The sequence below is a fragment of the Callorhinus ursinus genome, unplaced genomic scaffold (assembly GCF_003265705.2).
Source record: "Callorhinus ursinus isolate GAN/ISIS: 27379988/994484 unplaced genomic scaffold, GSC_fseal_2.0 scaffold3, whole genome shotgun sequence".
In the NCBI taxonomy this organism is placed as follows: Eukaryota; Metazoa; Chordata; class Mammalia; order Carnivora; family Otariidae; genus Callorhinus; species Callorhinus ursinus.
Genome location: NW_027397065.1, coordinates 2,159,072 through 2,180,029, shown reverse-complemented (window position 1 = coordinate 2,180,029; position 20,958 = coordinate 2,159,072). Strand labels below are relative to the sequence as shown.

The following is a 20,958-nucleotide window of genomic DNA, read 5'->3' as shown; positions in this document are numbered from 1 at the left end:
TCCCTTTTAGGGTGAAAACTGAGTCCTATCATTCTGAAGATGTCCTAATCAAGGTTCTGAGCATTAAGCAGAGTTGAAGAACTCTGAGGCTGAAAGCAATCTTACAAACCATCCCAATGATCATCTGCTCAGCCTTGTTTTGCAAATGAAGACACTGCAAGCCAAAAATATCAATTCACTTGCCTAAGATTTTAGTATTAGACAGTGAGAGAGCTAGAATTAGATTCTATAACACTTTAGTCATCCTGGTCCAGGTTAAAAGCTTTTGTCAATAAATGTGCTGACATGCCTGTTAAATTCTAGGCACAGTCCTAGATTCTGGGGATGCAGAAATAGCACCTGTCTTGAATCACCCGTTACAGTACGGCTGGAGAAACGAATAACTGAATAGGCAATGGCAGTGCAGAGTGCATTAAACAAGGACCGATGCTGATGTCTGTCTGTTGCCCAGAGCAGAATGTGTCATATGACAAAGCGGCAACCCTTTGCTCCAGGACCCACACTGGAGTCAGATTGCCTCACAGATCGCAAGTGCAGGCAAGTGGTAGACATCAGAAGATGGGCAGGATGCAATCCCGCGGGGACCCAGAGGGCCAGGCAAGGTGGTGAGGAAAACATCTGGACAAGGAAGCTGAGCAGCAGTTGATTAGATAACAGAGTAAGGACACAAGAATCTGGCGTGCAAGTCAATGCTATCCTAGTCCAGAAGCTTCTAATACCCACTGCGCTGGGACAAGAAGCAGTTCCAGGACCTGAGCCGCTCAGAAGCTGCTGGTTCTACACAAGTAGAACCCCATCCACTCTTTCTGCTTCCCTTGATAAAGCTATACAGAGAGACATTGAGTTTACTCACCTGGCAACTGCATCCACCCGTGGCATTGTTCCCATCAAAAGTCTAACAAAACCCGCACGCAAAATCTCACAAACCCACGCTCATCTCAAAACACCCGAATGAAGATTGGCGAGGGGGGGAGGGGAGGAGGCATTACAGATAGTCGGGACATGGCCCCTTTTGAAAAGAAACTGTCAAGCTTTGCGCAGTGGCAGTATCGTAGCCAATGAGATTTATCCGAGGCGCGATTATTGCTAATTGAAAAGAAACTGTCTTGGAATCCATTTCTGAAGAATCTCTAGCTACGCAAGACTTACCACATACATGCTGCCAGAAACAGTTTCCAATTGAGAAGAAGCCTTGGGCCCTGGGAAAGACAGAAGCAAAAACACAAAGTAAATTTTGTGTGAAGAAGACAAGTTCTTCCTTTATCCTAAAACATGAATGCCAGAGCAGGCCAACAGTAATCCACTCCTACACAGATTGGGCCTGCAGATCTTAAATATGTGCCTGTTTTCTCTTTCAGGGAACTAGCTTTTCAGACCACAGAGAAAAGCCCACAGGTGAGTCTCAGATCCAAACAGGGTAAATACCGCGAGGCAAGGCACCACTAGGGCAAAGCTGAGTTTTCTGGTGGATGCTGACTGTATTTATTATCTCTAACTCCTGTCTTGAAATGTTTCACTTGAACCAAATATAAATCTTGGCTTGTTGGTTTGAATTTACCAGGACTGTTCAAACGTGTCTGGAATATGCCATTTACATGGGATGTTAACTTTTGAAGACACGATTTATAGTGTTTTTATCCTCCAAAAACACTGTGGCGTTATTTTAATGAAAAACTCGATATGGCATAGGCCTTGGGGAGGGCTTGTGGGTTGCTGACATTGTTCTATTTCTTGACCTCTATATGATAGTTCTAGGATATTTTGTCTTATAATCATTCATTGGGTTTATGTTTTATACTTTTTTTCATTGCGTTTCACAGTACCAAAAAAAAAAAAAAGTTTAACAAATGTTACGGTCTGTATTTTTGAATCTGTGAGGCCTTCAAGAAACTCAGTGAAGTGCTAGCAAATTCAATAGCAATATTCCGTGAGATCCACTGACAATGAAAAACCAGTTTCCAGCTACATGATAGTTTCTTTCATAGCTGCACTTTGAAAGTAAAGTATTTTAATGTATATTTCCACTGTCTTTTTAGTGACTTGAAAACACTTCACAAACATCTTTTTGCTTTTCCTAGACTCCTGATACTACCCAGGTGAGGGGATGTTGGCCCAGTTAACCATATCATATAAATTAAGAAAATGGGAATTCTGAAAGCAATTTTTTCATGATTAAACTCTATCTTTTGAACTCTCACTTCTTAGTTTTAGACTTTCTCTCTGAGGAATGTGTTCCTGGCATAGTGCTATCTGCCATTCATTCACCTCAGAAAAGATAGATTTCTCCAAAAGCATTTATCCTTCTGTTCACTTACTCTCGGTGTGTTAGTGACAGACCGTGAGACTCAGGGGCTCCAGATCCATGTTCACTACACCAGATCTGAGTTCTTAATACTTTCCTGAATGTTCTGCTAGTTTAAACTGGTTTTCCTATCTCCCTTTGTTAGACTGTGTATATATATCTCCTTCATATAATACTAGAAACAAACCACGTGAGTGTTATACTGCCAAGTTTAGATCCAATCAAAATTTGTGGTTTCTGTTTCAAACCGACCTTGAACCTTTGGTGTTTGGGACTGTTTAATTTTGGCACAGGTTTGCTTCCTGTTTCCAAGAATGACCTATTATTAGGCTCAAAGGCTTCTTGCCTATCTAATAAGTTCTTAGAAAGCAAATTAACATGGAGTGAGGGAATTTAGTAAGTTAAACATTCATGATAAGGAAATAAAACCTGGAAGAATCTAATAAGGAACACAAAGAAAATGTATTTGATACAAAATAATTTGTATTGAACAGAAGTCTAAAACATCCAAAACTAGCTTATACTTTTAAATATTTAAAATACTAAAGAGAAAAAAACCTAGTCCTTGAAACTGACCTCAAAGAGAAATTCTGAAATAATTTTACTTAGTTTATTGAAAAAAAAAAAAAACAGGTCGGGTTAGAAATCGGGATGCACAGATGAAATTTTTCTCTGCCAATAACCAACTACTATATACAAGTTTTTAACCTTTGCTACTAATTTAACATTTTTTCGTAGATAAGTTAGTACCTTTTATTTTTTAATACCAAAATACTTTATTGAATGGAATGGTGCAAAGGTACGAAGAAAGCAGAGGTGGCTGTTTTGGTGAGGCTTCCAGAAAGTGCGCAGGCGACACGTGTAAGTGCACGGTGTTATTCACCATGGGGAGTTGTTCCCACTGGTGATGAGGAAGGCTGCCGGAGGCTCCATGCACGCTCAGTACCACTGTCTCCCAGGGTGTGTTTGTGAAACATAGAGGCTGTGATGCCAGATTTGGGAACCCCTGTCTTGCCTACGTTTATTACACAATCATCCATTTATTAAATGGATTTTACCTGCTTATTTAGATCATGCGTCGCAAGAAAGTCAAACAAATGGGGGTCCTTTTCATCAGTGGATCACTTTACAGTTGTAGCAGTGATAGACTCACACACGATCTAGGTGTGTTGCACACAATCCATTGCAGTCAGCCCACATTCCCATCATTAGGAGCAGCTTTACTGATATCCTGAAGCAAATTCGTCCACCTTTTCGGTTCTGCAGGCCTGGCAGTGGTTGTGGGGCCCCTGCAGCGAGGATGCGGTCATCATGGCAGGTAAGTGGGAAGAGGTGGCGGCTGCACGGTAGGGGAATGGTGGCGCCTTTGGGGCAGCTTGAGTGTAGAATGTGCCAGTCAAGTGGGGGCACAGCTCTGAGCAGCTGATCAGGAACAAGCCTCGGGTTCTGGCCCAGCACAGCTGAAGAAGGAAACTCTGGTCATTCTCTGCACGGAGCATCTGCCCACTCACTACAATTTTCATGCAGGAGTTTCAATCGTCAGAAAACAAGAATAGACTTCTGCTTCCAGCCATAAAGAAGTCATAGGAACCAGGTAAGTCCCTTTCTCTTAAACAACTAGAAATCCTAACAAAAGATGTGAAAGAATAATTTTCAGACCTTGGACAAGAAAAATCACAGGACCATTATCTCAGAGAAGGGCAACAGAGTGGGGGACTTATTGCATGGAGATAGTCTGCAGGCCACAGTATGGAACAATGTGGAATGTAGAAAGCACGCAGGTTTCACTCAGCTGGGGAGACAGAGACAGCAGAGCTTGGGAAAGCCAAGGAAGTTAGAATTAATGGGACAGAGTACCAAAGGAAGGAAACGCACAGAGAGAAACGAGGAGTGAGAGAAAGTGAGAGAGAGCAAACTCTCTAATCTATAGAGGGGTCCCCTTAAGTCTTGGGCTGAGTACTGAGGTACACAACCATGAAAGGAAAACAATCAAGACCTGGTAAAGAACCTCTACGAAGTAGTAAGCTAGACAACCGCCAGAGCTCACACCAGGCTGGGAACATTTCTAGTTTTTACCAGTTAGAGTAGAATGGTCTTGTAGTATACCGGGCCTTGGGTAGAGTCCTCTGAAGGATATTGCCTTAGGCATGGGACTAAATTAGCCCTACACTAAAAGGTTGCTCTAGACATGCCCTAATAAAGCTTAAAAGCAAGACTAGAAAGGACCCAGCCAATTTCCAGTATCTTAACTGCAAGCCAGAAACATACTCCTTAAAGGAAAACAACAAAATCCAGCAGACAGTAATGTAAAATTCATAACATCTGTCATCCAATCAAAAGTTACCAATCATGAAAAGAAGTAGGAAAATATGATCAATAACTAGGAGAAATATATTAATTATGGACACAAACACATTAAGTAATGGAGATGAGGGGATTAACATACATACCAGGCCATTTAAAACAACCATTTTCAATATGCTTGCATATTCAACAAGGTGGAGGAAACATGAACATGACAATAAGAGAAAAAGGAGATATAAAAATGCTCAACTAGGCTTCAAAGAGATGAAAACTAGAGTATTGGAAATAAACAAAAAAAGAAAATCATGGGTGGGATTAATGGATGATTAGATCCTGCAGAAGAAAATCTCAGGAAACTTCAAGTGACAGCAATAGGAATCATCCTAAATGAAGCAGAGCGTGCGTGCGAGAGAACTAAAACTAATAAGTTGAATCTCACTGAGCTGTGGGACAATATCAACAGGTCTAACGTACACAGAATTACAGTCCCTGAAGAACGGGAGAAAAGAGAACAGAAAAATGTTTCAAGCAATAAAGATAACATTTTTCAAATGTGTTGAAAACTAGAATGCCACAGATCAAATAATCTAATTACCTCCAGGCAGAAGAAACAAGGAAAACCCAAACAAGGCATCTCATAATCAAATGCCGATAATCGGTGAGAAGGAGAAAACCTTAAAAGAATCTAGAGAAAAATGACATACGGCAGAAAAACAATGTAAATGATCCCAGATTTGTCAGCAGAAACCACAAATTCCATAAGGCAGCGACACTTCTGTGAAGGGCTAAAAGGGAAAAAAAAAAAAAGATCGTTACAAATAGAGGTATGAAGATCAGCAGACTTCTGGTCAGATGCTGTATAAGGCAATGAACAGTTCAGCTATACCTGTACAGTCCTGAAAGAAAGAACTATCAACACAGAATTCTACATCTGGTGAAGATACATTTCAAAAAGCAAGATTAAATAGACTGTTAACAAATAAATGTTGAGAGAATTCATTATCGGTAGATCTAAAACTATCAAATATGTTAAAGGAAATTCTTCAGACTGAAGGAAAATAAAATCAAAATAAAATCTGGATCTCTACAAAGGAATGAGGTCTGTCAAGAATGGTGAATATAAAATACATTTTTTTCTCATTTTTTATATGTTAAGACAACTGAATGTTAACCGCAAAAGTAATAGCAATGTACTGTGGAGTTTAGAATATAGAGAGAAGTGAGAAAGATTTGCAACATATAGAAAAATGACAGAATGATCTGTTTGCAGAATATAGGAGTAATTCCCATGAATTAATAAGGACAAAATTAAGTTTCTCACAAAAGAGAAAACACAAATGGCCCATGAGCATTTGAAAAGATTCTCAGGAGAAATTAATTAGATGCAGCTTAATATCACAATGAGATCCCACCTAAAATCCACCAATTGGCAAAAATTAGAAAGTTTGAGAACATTGGGTGTTGGTGACAATATAGAAATAGAGACTCATTGTCTGCTGGTATAACTACTATGGGGGAAAAATGCACTGTCTAGTAAAATTCTACTCCTAGGTAGTCTGTAGAGAAACTCTTGAGTATGTATACTGGGATCTATACAAGAATGTGCATCATGACAATCTTTGTAGTACTAAAAACTTAGAAACTTAAGTGTATGCTGACAACTGAATGGATAAATTAATTATAGTATAGTCTTACAATGATATACTGTACACCAGTAAAAAAAAAAAAAAGTTTATGATTACATGCAACAATGTGAATAAATCACAGAACCATAACATTAAACAAAAATAGCAAGTCAAGTATTGCTTATCATTTATATGATACAATACCAAAAACAGGCCAAACTAAATAAAATACTGTTGTCTTTCTGCTAGATCCTTCAGTGTATTTATCATAGCAAAATTAAAGTCCCTGTCTGATATTATCTTACACTTGGCTGACTTTGCATCTGATTCTATTGACCATCTGATTCTTTTCTCCTCTTGACTGTGGCCCCAAGTTTTTTACCACTTAGCAGAACCCAAACTTTTTTACTGTGTGCCTACTATTGTGCATATAGGAACAGTGGAAACTGAAGAAATATTTACCTCTAGAAAAAGGCATGCCCTATTTCTGTCATCCCACCAGTATAAAGACTGAGTCTAGATTGACTCAGATTAGTTTTTAATTTAGTTATTAATTTACAGATTAGTTGGGTCTTGGCTTTGTTACAGCTGTACTTATTTAGTTCACCACTGGACTCAAATGACTTGATGGAGGAATCAGGACCTTCCCTTCAGTAGGACCTGAGATCTGAGCCGTCACAAAGCTCTAGAGATTTTTGCACTCTATAGCCTAGCTTCTACCTCTTTGAATGTGGGATGTATCTCTTTGCTTTACAGCTTGTGAAAGCCAGTTTTGGGGAGTCTAAAGAGTTCCCTTTGCTCACTAGGGCTGTTATTGGCCTTCTGTATCCCAAGAAATTTCTTGTCTTAGCCTTGGGAGGGCCAAGATGATGCATTCAATGGAGGCCTTAAAAGTCTTGAAGAGATTCCACTCTCTTGCCCTGCTCGCAGCCTTCAGCAGGTGCTACCATGCTCTCAAGGAAGGCCTGGAGATCCTCGGAGGCATTTCTCCTCATTCTCCTGCCCTGATTGCAGCCTTCAGTGTTTTACCCCACGACTCAGTGAAACCTGTGGGAATGAGGTGGTAGGTAGGAGAAGGGAGACTTGCTCTGGGTCTGGACTCCTTGAGATCCTAATCTGTCCCACCAGCTCACATGCAGCTGCTAAAAGGTTGTTGAAAGTTTGGCTGTTTTTGTGTCACTCCATTCTGTGACAGACTTCTTTTCCCACTGTGCATTAGACATTAAAGTAGCCACGGATCTCTCTTCTTTCCTGGGAATGGTTAATTACTTTCTGGATTTTAGTTCATTTAGCTTTCTTACATCTTCAGTACTCTGATTAGTTTTAAATACCAAAATTGTGTAAGTTATCTGGACTGTTCTCACTGTTAGGAATGACAAACTTGTGACTTACTAAACTATAAGTGGAAGCAAAAGATGAAATTTTGAGTTTTAAAAAGATTCGCAAACAAGTCCTTTAAAAATTGTGGGGTTTTTTTAACCAAATTAAAAAGTATTGCATATTCATTATTAAAACTTGTATTATATGAAAATGACAAAAATCTCAGATACATAAATATTGAGTGCCACCCTCCAGACTAATCACAGGTAAGAGTTTGTGGTAGTATTACTCTAAATAGCAAACACAATTTGTAATCTCAAAAACAATCTGATTCACCAAGACTGATTTTAAACACAACTGTGTATGTTGCTTGAGGTGGGTTAACACTATCCATTTCTCCACGCAATTAGGATAGATGGTGTCTCCAAATAAAATTACTGTCCTGAAAATTTATGAACAGCATGCATGCAACAACTTTCCTCTTCTCTTTTCTCAACAAGTCTTGATCCTAGCCTAATCTTATGATAACAAAATTTCATTGTAGCAAAATAACCTTAGCTACATTTTGACTGAAGATCTACACAGATCACAGAGAAACAGATTAGCTGAATGAAACTGTAATCAAACTAATATGTAGGCTTGATGGATGCTGTGTTGAGAGAATCTCCAGAAGTTAATACCATTGGGCTGTTTGTCAATGCAGAGACTGGCATGTAGTCAGAGTTCTCTAGAGAAAGAAAACCAATAGGAAATATATATGTAGGACTTGGCTTATGTTGTTCTGGAGGTTAGTAAGTCACACAATTTGCTCTCTGTAAGGTAGAGACCCAGGAAAGGTGGTGGTGTAATTCACGCTGAGTTTGAAGGCCTGAGCAGCAGGGGAGCTGATAATGTAAATCCCCATGTTGGACAAAGAGCTGAAAAGAACAGCAGGAAGGGGGGCTGCTGGTGTAAGTCCCAGAGTCCAAAGGCCATAGAACAGGAGCTCCAACGTTCTAGGACAGGAGATGATGGGTGTCCCAGCACAACAAGAGAGAATTTGCTCTTCCTCTGCCTTTTTGTTCTACTCAGGTCCTAAAAGGATTGGATGATGCCTAACCACGTTGGTGAGGGTGGATCCTCTTTATTTAGCCTCATGATTCAAATGTTAATCTCTTCCAGAAAACCCTCACAGACACGCCTCAAAATGTTTACCAGCTATCTGGGCATGCATTAGCCCAGTCAAAATGACACATAAAACAGTGCATGACTGAGACTGAGAAAAGAGAGAGCCATTCACTTACCTGAAAAAAATTGTGGATATAAATATATCATCTTTGCTTTGTTCATTTTTGTTGATAACTTGAACATTAGGTTTATGAGCCTATTTAAAGATAACAAATTTTTTTCCTGAGGAATTCAAATGAATAATAAGTTTGGTATATTTCAGGACCTCCAAGAAAAATTAGAAACACTCAATACTCATGATAAAAAGGATACTTTGTGGCTGTGTGATGGTGTGCCCCAATAGATATTTCAGGTTGGTGATCCAGAAGTTACAAAGGCACATTGTTTTTCTTAAGGAAGAAGTATAGCCCCAATAGACTGTCTCAGTTTATGTCTATTTCATTGCTTATTCCATTGAATTGTACGGCAAACCTTTACAGCTTAAGTTACTCAATCACTCAACAAACATGTATAGACCACCTGTTATATGCTAGGTGCTGCGCTAAGTGCTGTAGGTATTAGGATAGGAAAGTGAGCAAAATCAAATACAATTCTTGCCCCTGTGTTGTTTATACACTGCTTGGTAAGATAGATACTGTTCCAACAATCACAATACATAATGTAAAACTACAAGTGGAGATAAGTGCTCTCCTTCTAAGGGATGTGTTTTATAAAAGCATACAACAAGAGAATCTGACCTAGACTGAGGTGGTCAGAAAGGGTTTCTTCGAATCTGAGATCTACAGCATGAACGAGGATTAACTAAATGAGTGGAAGAGGTGTGGTTTAGATGAAGTGAACAGCACGTGCACAGGCCACGTGCCAAGTATTGCTTTAGGGACTTCAGACTAGTAGAGCCTTATAAGTGGCATAAATTGAGGGAGATGACGGTTGGAGATGGGGCAGAGAGGCGTGCAGAGGTTTGACTATGTAGAGCTTTAAGAGACTGAAATGTTCTAGTCTTTATCCTAACAGAAACAAGAAGCAATTAGAGGGAATTTGGGGAGGAGTGGGGGAAGGCAGCGGGAGAGTGACTTACCAGGAATAACATTTTGAAAATACCACCCTATTTTCAATACGGGGTAAGTCTAGAAGGCACCAGCATGAATATAGGAAGATAGCCAGTAGATTTTGCCAGTAGACTTGGTGGGAGGAACAGTCTTCATACTAGAATCTTGTGAGTAAAGAATGAGAGAAATGAGCTATGATTTGAGATATTTAAGAGGTAAAATTGACAGAACTTGATGACAGATTTGAATTGGGGGAGGTAAGGAAGAAGGAAACATCACGGATCACTTTTACAATTTGATTGGATGGTGAGGCCTGTATGACTCCTTAGCTGAAGATCATGAATTTAATCTCAGGTATTTTAAGTATGTTAAGTTTTTAAATCAGCTGTCAAATAAGCAATTGTATTTACAGGTCTGGAGTCTAGAGGGAATGTTCAGACTAAATACACAGTAGTAAGATAGATATCTAAAGTATGATGATGGAAGAAGTTAAGGGGAAAATTACAGAGTGAAAAGATAAAAAAACAAAACAAGACAAAACTATGGCGTATTTAGTTTTCCAAAAGTGCAATGTGTCTCCCTCCTGACATGATGCCCTGAGAAGGACACAACATCACTTCTGTGAAATATCTCCCCACAAAGGTTTATCTGATTCTAATCATAAAGAAACATGAGACAATCAAAATTAAGGAACATTCTACAAAATAATATTTTTTGAAGAGTCAAGGTCAAGAAAATGAAAGGAAGCCTGAAGAATTGTTCCAGATTAAATGAGTCTAACATAACAACTAAATGCAATGAATGATGGGCTAAATTGGATCTTAGAGCTCTTGTAATGGTACAAGGAAAAGCGTTAGGTGATAAAGCTTCTTGGCATAAATAGTCAATCATTTACCACTTGATTATAAGTGACAAAAAGGCAGGAACCATGTCAGTCTTACTCATTACTATACACTCAGTGACTATGGGCCAAAATGCTTCACATACATAGCTACTTAATAAATATTTTCTAAAATAAGGGATACATGAATAGTGTATTCTTGGTGGATTTTTAGATCTTTTAGTTGCCATTCTCATTTTCTGAATTTGGTTGGTTTTTCAGCCACTTGCCATTTCCAATTGCTGAACTTCTTGGTTCCTATAGAATTATAAGTGGTGAGAGGGTGTATTGACTGTTGCTAATCCTCCTACTGTCCCCTGCTTCCTCTCCCCTAATGACTAAGCCAATGACTTTCATGCCCATAGTCACCCCACGGACATATCATAAGATTGAGAAATTCAATATAGCTCACAACCAGGAGAAAGGGCACTATCTCAGAGAGAGCTGGGTTTTTTCCATTGAACCACTAGAGCTACCATCACTCCAAATCCCAATAGGCTTTCATAACCTTAACCTGGAGGACTGCATAATAATTCTTTTGTTAAAATAAGCTCATTGATACCTGATAAGGACTTGTTTCCTATAGGTAGTGGGACCATTTTGATTAATCTGAGTATCTCCCACCAGCTCTGAACACAAGTATCTTATACCTGAAGAATCTTGATTATAAACACACACACACACACACACACACACACATACACATACACACACCCCAACACACACAGAATACATTTGCTGTCCATACACCACACTTCACAGTCAAGACATTAATTGATCTCGTGAGCTTCCTATCTGCAAAACAGAAGGTGGTTGGGGGTTGATGAGTAGAAACCTCCATTATGTTTTATTTAATTGTGCTCCAGGAAAGGGGTCTGTACCTCCAACTGAACAGACAATTTATGCTTCATTAAATTCTCCTCTCATTTTTGCACTTCAGGTATTTCAGTTAGATGGCAGCTCTATTTTGAATGGTTCATTCAAGCGTGACAAGATGCCAGTGAGTATCTGAAGAACCAATAGAATTAAAAGCACCCTTTACATCTGGAAGACACTACCTCTCACTTCTTATAATGCTCAATTGAACCCTGCGGCTTATAAATATTCATAAGTGTGAAAAAATATCTTAGATAAATGAACAGACATCACAGAATTCCTTGATGGGAGGCTCAACTAATGCTTCAAAATTAGAAATTTATTTTTACAGAAGGGAAATGTTTGCCTCATCTGGCACAGTGGGGGACTAAGTGGCTTAGAGATCTATTTATTTTTAATTACAGTATGCATAGAATAATAACCCTTTGGTGATTAACTATGACCCACCAAAATATAAAGCTTGTAAGATGTAAAGCTTAAGACTTCATTTTCTGAAATCGAATGACATATATTTGAATATTTTCTTTGGAATAAGTTTAAATTCATGCCAAATATGACCTACGTTTTTACATCTATATGTATATATGAATACACACACACATATATATACATACATATATACATTATATATATGTGTATATATGTGTGTGTGTGTGTATATATATATATATATATACACACACACACACACACACACACACACTTAAATTTACACAAATAAGGAGGGTTTAAATATGTGGGGATGATTTTATGTAAGCTCCTTTACCATTATCATAATTTCATAGAGAATCAGATAATCTATAATTTCATTGGTGAATAGCTGAGAATCTTAAATTCTTTTCTCTTTGAAGTTAATTAAATACTAAAAATATTATTGCCTCCTTTTAGAGTACTTACAGTATTTTCAAGTTGTTTGTTTTCATAAGCCAACAAAGTCATATAAAATAATTCTTCCAACTCTTATCATTTCAGTGGACATAATCATTAACTAAAATGTAGCCTTGATGACTGGATGTTTGTACTCCTTAAAAAGAAAGGTCCCATTTTCTCTGGGGTTTCTTCATGACTTTGCATATTGTGTGATCAAATACCTTCCCCAGTTTATTCTCTAACTTGCTGACATCCAGATTCCTTGGAAACTGAGCTAGTAGCTATGACATTCTTTGTTTTTATATTTTCTCTTTCATGATGGAAACTAGGGGCTTTAAAAAGCAGTTGAATCACATTTCTTGGTAGCACAGGTTAATTCCAGAAGAAGCTCAGTGGAAATATAGAGACTTCCAGAGAAAAGATGGAAAAACACAGAGAAGCCAAATGAGATGGGTATCAGTGATACTCACGAGTTGAACCCTAGCTGATGGAAATGATTCAGCAAGGAACCTTAAATTTAATTTTCCTCTATGGAGAGGAAAACAGGTTTTTAAATTTTTTAAAAAAGATTTTATTTATTTACTTTAGAGACAGCATGAGAGAGAGCAAGAGCACAAGTGGGGGGAGGGGTAGAGGGAGAAGCAGACTCCCCGCTGAGCAGGGAGCCCCTGGGATCATGACCAGAGCCGAAGGCAGACGCTTAACCCTCTGAGCCACGCAGGCTCCCAAAACATTTTTTTTTTTTAAATGACAATTTATTCATGTGTCTGTTAGCCATCTGTATGCCTTCTTTGGAGAAGTGTCTGTTCATGTCTTCTGCCCATTTTTTGACTTATTTGATTTTTGGGTGTTGAGTTTGAGAAGTTCTTTATAGATCTTGGATACCAGCCGTTTATCTGTAGTATCATTTGCAAATATCTTCTCTCATTCTTTGGGTTGCCTCTTTGTTTTGTTGACTGTTTCCTCGGCTGTGCAGAAGCTTTTTATCTTGATGAAATCCCAAAAGTTCATTTTTGCTTTTGTTTCACTAGCCTTTGGAGATGTATCACAAAAGAAGTTGCTGTGGCCAATGTCAAAGAGGTTACTGCCTATGTTCTCCTCTAGGATTTTGATGGATTCCTGTCTCACATTGAGGTCTTTCATCCATTTTGGGTTTATCTTTGTGTAGGGTGTTAGAGAATGGTCAAGTTCCATTCTTCTGTACATAGCTGTTCAATTTTCCGAGCGCCATTTATTGAAGAGACTGTCTTTTTTCCATTGTATATTTTTTCCTGCTTTGTCGAAGATTATTTGACCATAGAGTTGAGGGTCCATATCTGGGCTCTCTATTCTGTTCCACTGGTCTATATGTCTGTTTTTGTGCCAGTACCATGCTGTCTTGGTGATCACTGCTTTGTAATATAGCTTGAAATCGGGCAACGTGATGACCCCAGCTTTGTTTTTCTTTTTCAACATTTCCTTGGCAATTCGGAGTCTTTTCTGATTCCATACAAATTTTAGGATTGTTTGTTCCAGCACTTTGAAAAATGTCATTGGAATTTTGATCGGGATGGCGTTGAAGGTATAGATTCCTCTGGGTCGCATAGACATTTTAACAATGTTTATTATTCCGATCCATGAGCATGGAATGTTTTTCCATCTTTCTGTGTCTTCTTCAATTTCTTTCATGAGTGTTCTATAGTTCCTAGAGTATAGATCCTTTACCTCTTTGGTTAGGGTTAGGCATCAGGGAAATTCAAATCAAAACCACACTGAGATACCACCTCACACCAGTTAGAATGGCAAAAATTGACAAGGCAAGAAACAACAAATGTTGGAGAGGTTGTGGAGAAAGGGGAACCCTCTTACACTGTTGGTGGGAATACAAGTTGGTACAGCCACTTTGGAAAACAGTGGGGAGGTGCCTCAAAAAATTAAAAATAGAGCTACCCTATGACCCAGCAATTGCACTACTGGGTATTTACCCCAAAGACACAGAGGTAGTGAAAAGAAGGGCCATATGCACCCCAATGTTCATAGCAGCAATGTCCACAATAGCCAAACTGTGGAAAGAGCCGAGATGCCCTTCAACAGACGAATGGATAAAGAAGATGTGGTCCATATATATACAACGGAATATTACTCAGCCATAGGCTGAATACCCAACTTTTACATCAACATGGATGGGACTGGAGGAGATTATGCTAAGTGAAATAAGTGAAGCAGAGAAAGTCAATTATCATATGGTCTCACTGATTTGTGGAACATATGTAATAGCATGGAGGACATTAGGAGAAGGAAGGGAAAAATGAAGGGCGGGGGAATCGGAGGGGGAGACGAACCATGAGAGACTATGGACTCTGAGAAACAAACTGAGGGTTCTAGAAGGGAGGGGGTGGGGGGATGGGTTAGCCTGGTGGTGGGTATTAAGGAGGGCACGTACTGCATGGAGCACTGGGTGTTATACAAAAACAATGAATCGTGGATCACTACATCAAAAACTAATGATGTATTGTATGGTGACTAACATAACATAATAAAATAAAATTAAAAAAATAAACGACAATTTAGTTTATGTACTCTCTCTCACATGTGATGCCACTGAACTGCAGTTTTGGTTTCACCTGGTCTCCTCTGGCTCACAGGAACCACTGCTCTCCCCCTTCCTGCCCCACACATACTTTCCTCGAACATTCTTTTTTTTTTTTTTTTTTTTTTTACAAAAAGCAAAGAAAACCTCTGCTCTCCATTTTTGCTTTTCCTCCCACACATTGCTATTAACCATTCCCCAAACATAGATGGAAGACAGGCTTAGAATCTTCAGTTGGTGCTTTTTTATAAGATCACTTCTCTTTAAATATTGTGATTCATTCTTCTGAAGAAAAATTGTACCTTTTCGGGGTTTTTCCTCTCACCAGTAATTCGCTATTTTTGAAACTTGCCATTTTGGCAGTAATACTCTCCAGTGATAAAGTACACATCGATGGAACAGCCTCGTGTACAGTTAGAAAAACTTGCAATTTATGTTTCTCTCATGTGGTCCTTCCTAAGTAAAGAGAAAAGGGTCAAAGATGTAAAGAAACAAAAAGCAAACCCACCAATAATCTCTGACTGAAGGAAGGAAGCATACGTGAAGAGGAATAAAACAACTTCTTCAGTTCTTAATCATGCACAATTTCCTTGCTTTGCCACTGAGCCAAGAAAGGTGTGGCCAGCGTGCTCCCAGGTATGGGATTATTTCAGACTCTAGTTTGGCCTTATGCACGCAGGCATGCAGTAAGGATGCTGAAAATTCATAATGTCTCTTGAACATCAAGAATAGGGGCACCTGGGTGGCTCAGTCGATTAAGCATGTGCCTTCGGCTCAGGTCATGATCCCAGGGTCCTAGGATCAAGTCCCACATCAGGCTCCCTGCTCAGTGGGGATTCTGCTTCTCCCTCTGCCTACCATTCCCCCTGCTTGTGCTCTCTCTCTATCTCTCTGACAAATAAATAAATCTTAAAAAAAAAAAAAAGAAAATCAAGAAGATTGTTCTTCACTGTGTGCGTGTGTATGTGTGGCGGGAGTGGCTTTCCCTTTGTCACAAGAGCAACTGTTTCCAACATGAGATCATACAAAAATTTATGTAGCATGATTACAAATTGATATAAGGCTTTTACTTAAAAAAGAAAAATGTTAATGTAGAGGAAGAAGGACACGGTTGAGAGATTATCCAGAGACTAAAAATTTACAAGAACTTCACACTTTGGATCTGTCACCATTAACCTCACCTGCCTTTATAAATTATGTTTCCTTAGAATCAACTGTAGGTTCCCTTCTACTACTAATATTTTTCATTAGATAGATCTATATAGAGATATATATGTTGATATATATGGAATTCAATATCGGATAAGAATTCTACATATATGTAATAGAGATCTCTATATAACAATATATGCTATAGAGATATCCACACAACTATATCTATATATATCTAGAGAGATATATAAACCAATAAACCAAGTTTCACAGGATGTGGACTCTAACTAATTTATTATCTAATTTATTCTTGAACTAGCTTTCTATACACATACATGTGTACAAGCACATACATGTACCCTGTATTAGTGCCGTTGTTCATGAAATGTTTTTGGATTTCCTTCTTGCAGGCACAAGGTAGGACAGCACTTCTCTGCCCCTTTGAAGCAAGATGAGGCCATGTGACTTGCTTGGCCAGTAAAATATGAGCACAAGTGGTATGTTTCACACCAAGGTGGATCTCATTGCACTCCCTCCCTTTCAGTTACTGTGGTGACCATGGAAGCACATAATGTCATGAAGTCTCTGTCAGCTTGGGTTTCTGAGTGATCTGGATAAGCAGAGACTCCTGACAGCCTGTGTTGGGCATGTGATATCACCCAAGAAAGACATTTGTGTTGGCAAAACCACTGAGGTATGGACTTTGTTTGTTACTGCAACATAATCCAGTCCAGGAGTTGGCATAATTTTTCCGTAAAAGGCCAGATAGTAAATATTCCTCTTTTTATTTTTTTTAACAAACCTTTAAAAAATTCTTAATTTCCAGACTGTATAAAAAGAAGCTGCAGACTAGATGTGGCTTGTGGGCCTTAGTTTTCCAATGCCCTAACCTAGCCTGTGCTGAGTGTAAAAGGCATTTATCCTCTCTCTGCATCACTTTCTTCAGCTGTGAAATAGAATACAACTGTCCTAATTATCCTCTCAGAGTTTCCCTGAGATTAAAAAAAGAAGTGACGATGAAATTATTTAGGAAAAAAGTAATGTTGTATGCCGTGCAAAGTGTTACTTCAATTTAAATAATGATACAAAGCAATACTTCCAAACAAACACAATTAAAAAGAAACAAATTTTTGAGAAACCATAAGAGACTCTTAATCTCGGGAAACAAACTGAGGGTTGCTGGAGTGGTGGGGGGTGGGAGGGATGGGGTGGCTGGGTGATGGACATTGGGGAGGGTATGTGCTATGGTGAGTGCTGTAGATTGTGTAAGACTGTTGAATCACAGACCTGTACCCCTGAAACAAATAATACGTTATATGTTAATTAAAAAAAATTTAAAAAAGAAACAAATTTTCTACCCTGAATTCTATTTATTCATGAAGATACCCTATTTCATTTCGTTTTGTTTTTAGGTATCCTATTTCAAATGAAGCTTGGCCATGCCATAGCCCAACACTTAAAAAGGTGTGCTTTGTAGATAACTGATCCTTTAAGATGCCACACACACACACACACACACACACACACACATGCACACGCACACACGGTTCTTTGGATGAATAAATTGAGGCAATTCTACGTACTCTTTAACATAATATCTATCAATATCCAGTGGAATCTCTCTTCAGCCCAAGACACTTTGGGCAGCCTTGCATGGCCTCTTCCTGGGTACTGAGCTCCTTGAAGTTAAGCCATCGCTAGCTTAACTGGTCAAAGTCAACTTATCTTGCTTCCTCAAGATCTGTATTTGGTCAGCTTTATGACCCGGCTCTTGGCTTATAATACCTCTGGACAATGTGTGTGGCACACTTGGGCTTGGGCTTGGACAGCATTTGTTGGCAATGGCAAAGATTAATTTTATGCTAAGGAATGGATCTGCAACAAATGCAAGTTGCCTTGGCTTTAAAAAGAAACACTCAGGAAATAGCACTATATGAGAAAGGCAGAGGGAATATTGTTGGCTATTTGAGTTTTTACCCGTCTAGACCAAGTGGTCCGTAAGAATCAAGAGAATTTTCAGTAGCACTCTATAAAGAATGTCAGGCTTTTAAAAGCAACAAATAGAGCCCTACGGAGACCTGGTCATCTATGACGGACATTACGTTATATTGGATTGCTTCACTCTCATGTGGGATAATCATCTTGATTTGCTATGTTATCCAAACCTAATTCAGTACGCACCCCTAGATTGAGGAACAAATGTTTCCCATTTAGAACTGCATTAGAATGTTTTAAATCAGCAAATCCAAGACAGGGGGAATCATGAGACAATAAAGAAATTAAAAGCTAAATTAAATATGCTTCAGATATATATCTATATATTTATATTACATATATTTTTTTCATATACATATACACATAATTTTATTATGTGCCTGGAAAGAAACTTGAGGAATGGGTTAACTATGCCAGAATAGATATTGCTACTTCAATTTACATGGAATTATAGAATGTTATACTCATGATTTTGGTGATTTTCCACAAGATATAACGGGGAAAAAAATGTCACAGAGTATCTTTAAGGTGAGAAGTAATGGTCTATCCCCTGAATAGAAACTGTCTCCAACTGAAACGTTCTAGAGTTCTTCATGCATCCCCATCCTTTCTGCCCTGAATCACCTAAGTCAAAGTGGCAGAGTAATAGCACCACTGGAAACTGGAGTCAAAAGACCTGGGCTCAAGTAAGAATTTTCCAACAAATAACAGTGTGAGTTGAGGAAAGTTACTTAACCACTCTGAACCTTTACTTATTGACCTAGAAAATGTGGTTGATGATATCTTTTTCCCTGTCCTGATGCGAAGATATTTTTAATGTTTATGAAAACTTCTACATTATGTGCTTAATAAATGTAGATAGGAATCTGGATCAGTCATATGTTTGAACGAAATTATCAGTAATTCAAAATACACAGATTAATTGCCCCTTTAAAACCAGGACTATAGAACAGGTGCTAAGGGGTGAAAATGTGTTTCCTGGTCATGCTTGAGCTGCAAATTAACAGAAAGCCAGACTCAAGCTTAAACTCTGATAAAAATGTATTTTTCCCCCTCAAGAGGAAATTAAAGGTAGTGTGGCCTTCGGGGCTGGTCATCATACATCCAGGTTCTTTCCTTTTTTCCTCTGTTGTCCACAACCTTAACTTCATCCCAAGTCTCTCTTTGCAGTGGGAGTGAAAGTAGCTCCTTTCAACCCTTTGGTTAAGTCTCTCCTTTGAGTTTGATTGGGCCAATTTAGGTTATGCGTTCCCGAACAAATGACAGCCAGGGGAATGTTGTACTCTGATTGGCTTCAACACTGGTTCTTCCAGCAATACCAGCAAGGAAGGTGAGATTATTGTAATTGGCTTAATCGAATCAGAAGCTGCTTCTAGAATTAGGGTCACCTCTAAAACCATATGGTTGCTGCATGTTAGGGGGTCAACCATAATATTCCTGTAACCAGCTTTTTCTAGAAGACCTATAGAGAGGTCTTTTAAAATAATTGGATGCGTGTCACCTTCAAAAACCAAGAACCCACTCAATTTAGAGTCAGAAATTTATAATGTAAAAAATTATCTTCTCTTGCTTGCTTTATCTAAACTAATCATGCAAATTAGCCCAGACCATGCAAAGGGAAAGAAATTTAGCTTATTCTGAGAGAAACCAATCCTTAGGAAAGAAGGTGTTTGTTTGTTTGTTCCCTAGTTAGGAATTAAATATCAGTACTGTATACCAAAACAGGGGTATTCACCACCCACTGATGGGTCGTAAGTTTGATGTTAATAAATATGAAAAGCTCTGGCTATGTAAAATTTTAGTCACATGATTTTGTAGGGTAAAAACTCGATGCTTGAGTCCTGGTTCTTGCCCTCTCCTGTGTGACCCACAGCAAGTCACTTGACTGTTCTGTGGCTCAATTTCCTGCAGTGTAAAATGGAGATAAAAATAGCACCTAGTGTATAGGGTTGATATGAGGATTAAATGACTTAATGTATGTCAAGGGTTTATTACATGGCAGGATGTGGAAACAGAAGTTTTGGCAGTTATCATATTGTTATCAGTATTTTTGTCTTCTACTTCAAGATGGTGAGCCGTCTTAAGAGGCAACCCACAGAATGGAAGAAGATATTTGCAAATGACACTACAGATAAAGGGCTGGTATCCATGATCTATAAAGAACTTCTCAAACTCAACACCCAAAAAACAAATAATCAAGTCAAAAAATGGGCAGAAGACATGAACAGACACCTCTCCAAAGAAGACATACAAATGGCCAACAGACACATGAAAACATGTTCATCATCATTAGCCATCAGGGAAATTCAAATCAAAACCACACTGAGATACCACCTCACACCAGTTAGAATGGCAAAAATTGACAAGGCAAGAAACAACAAATGTTGGAGAGGTTGTGGAGAAAGGGGAACCCTCTTACACTGTTGGTGGGAATACAAGTTGGTACAGCCACTTTGGAAAACAGTGGGGAGGTGCCTCAAAAAATTAAAAATAGAGCTACCCTATGACCCAGCAATTGCACTACTGGGTATTTACCCCAAAGACACAGAGGTAGTGAAAAGAAGGGCCATATGCACCCCAATGTTCATAGCAGCAATGTCCACAATAGCCAAACTGTGGAAAGAGCCGAGATGCCCTTCAACAGACGAATGGATAAAGAAGATGTGGTCCATATATATATACAACGGAATATTACTCAGCCATAGGCTGAATACCCAACTTTTACATCAACATGGATGGGACTGGAGGAGATGATGTTAAGTGAAATAAGTGAAGCAGAGAAAGTCAATTATCATATGGTTTCACTGATTTGTGGAACATGAGGAATAGCATGGAGGACACTAGGAGAA

General features: G+C 38.7%; 1 pseudogene; it reads left to right on the top strand.

The window, feature by feature from the left end:
* The first annotated feature begins 1,029 nt into the window (after positions 1 to 1,029).
* Positions 1,030 to 1,136, top strand: LOC112820547 (U4 spliceosomal RNA; annotated as a pseudogene).
* Positions 1,137 to 20,958: the final 19,822 nt, after the last annotated feature.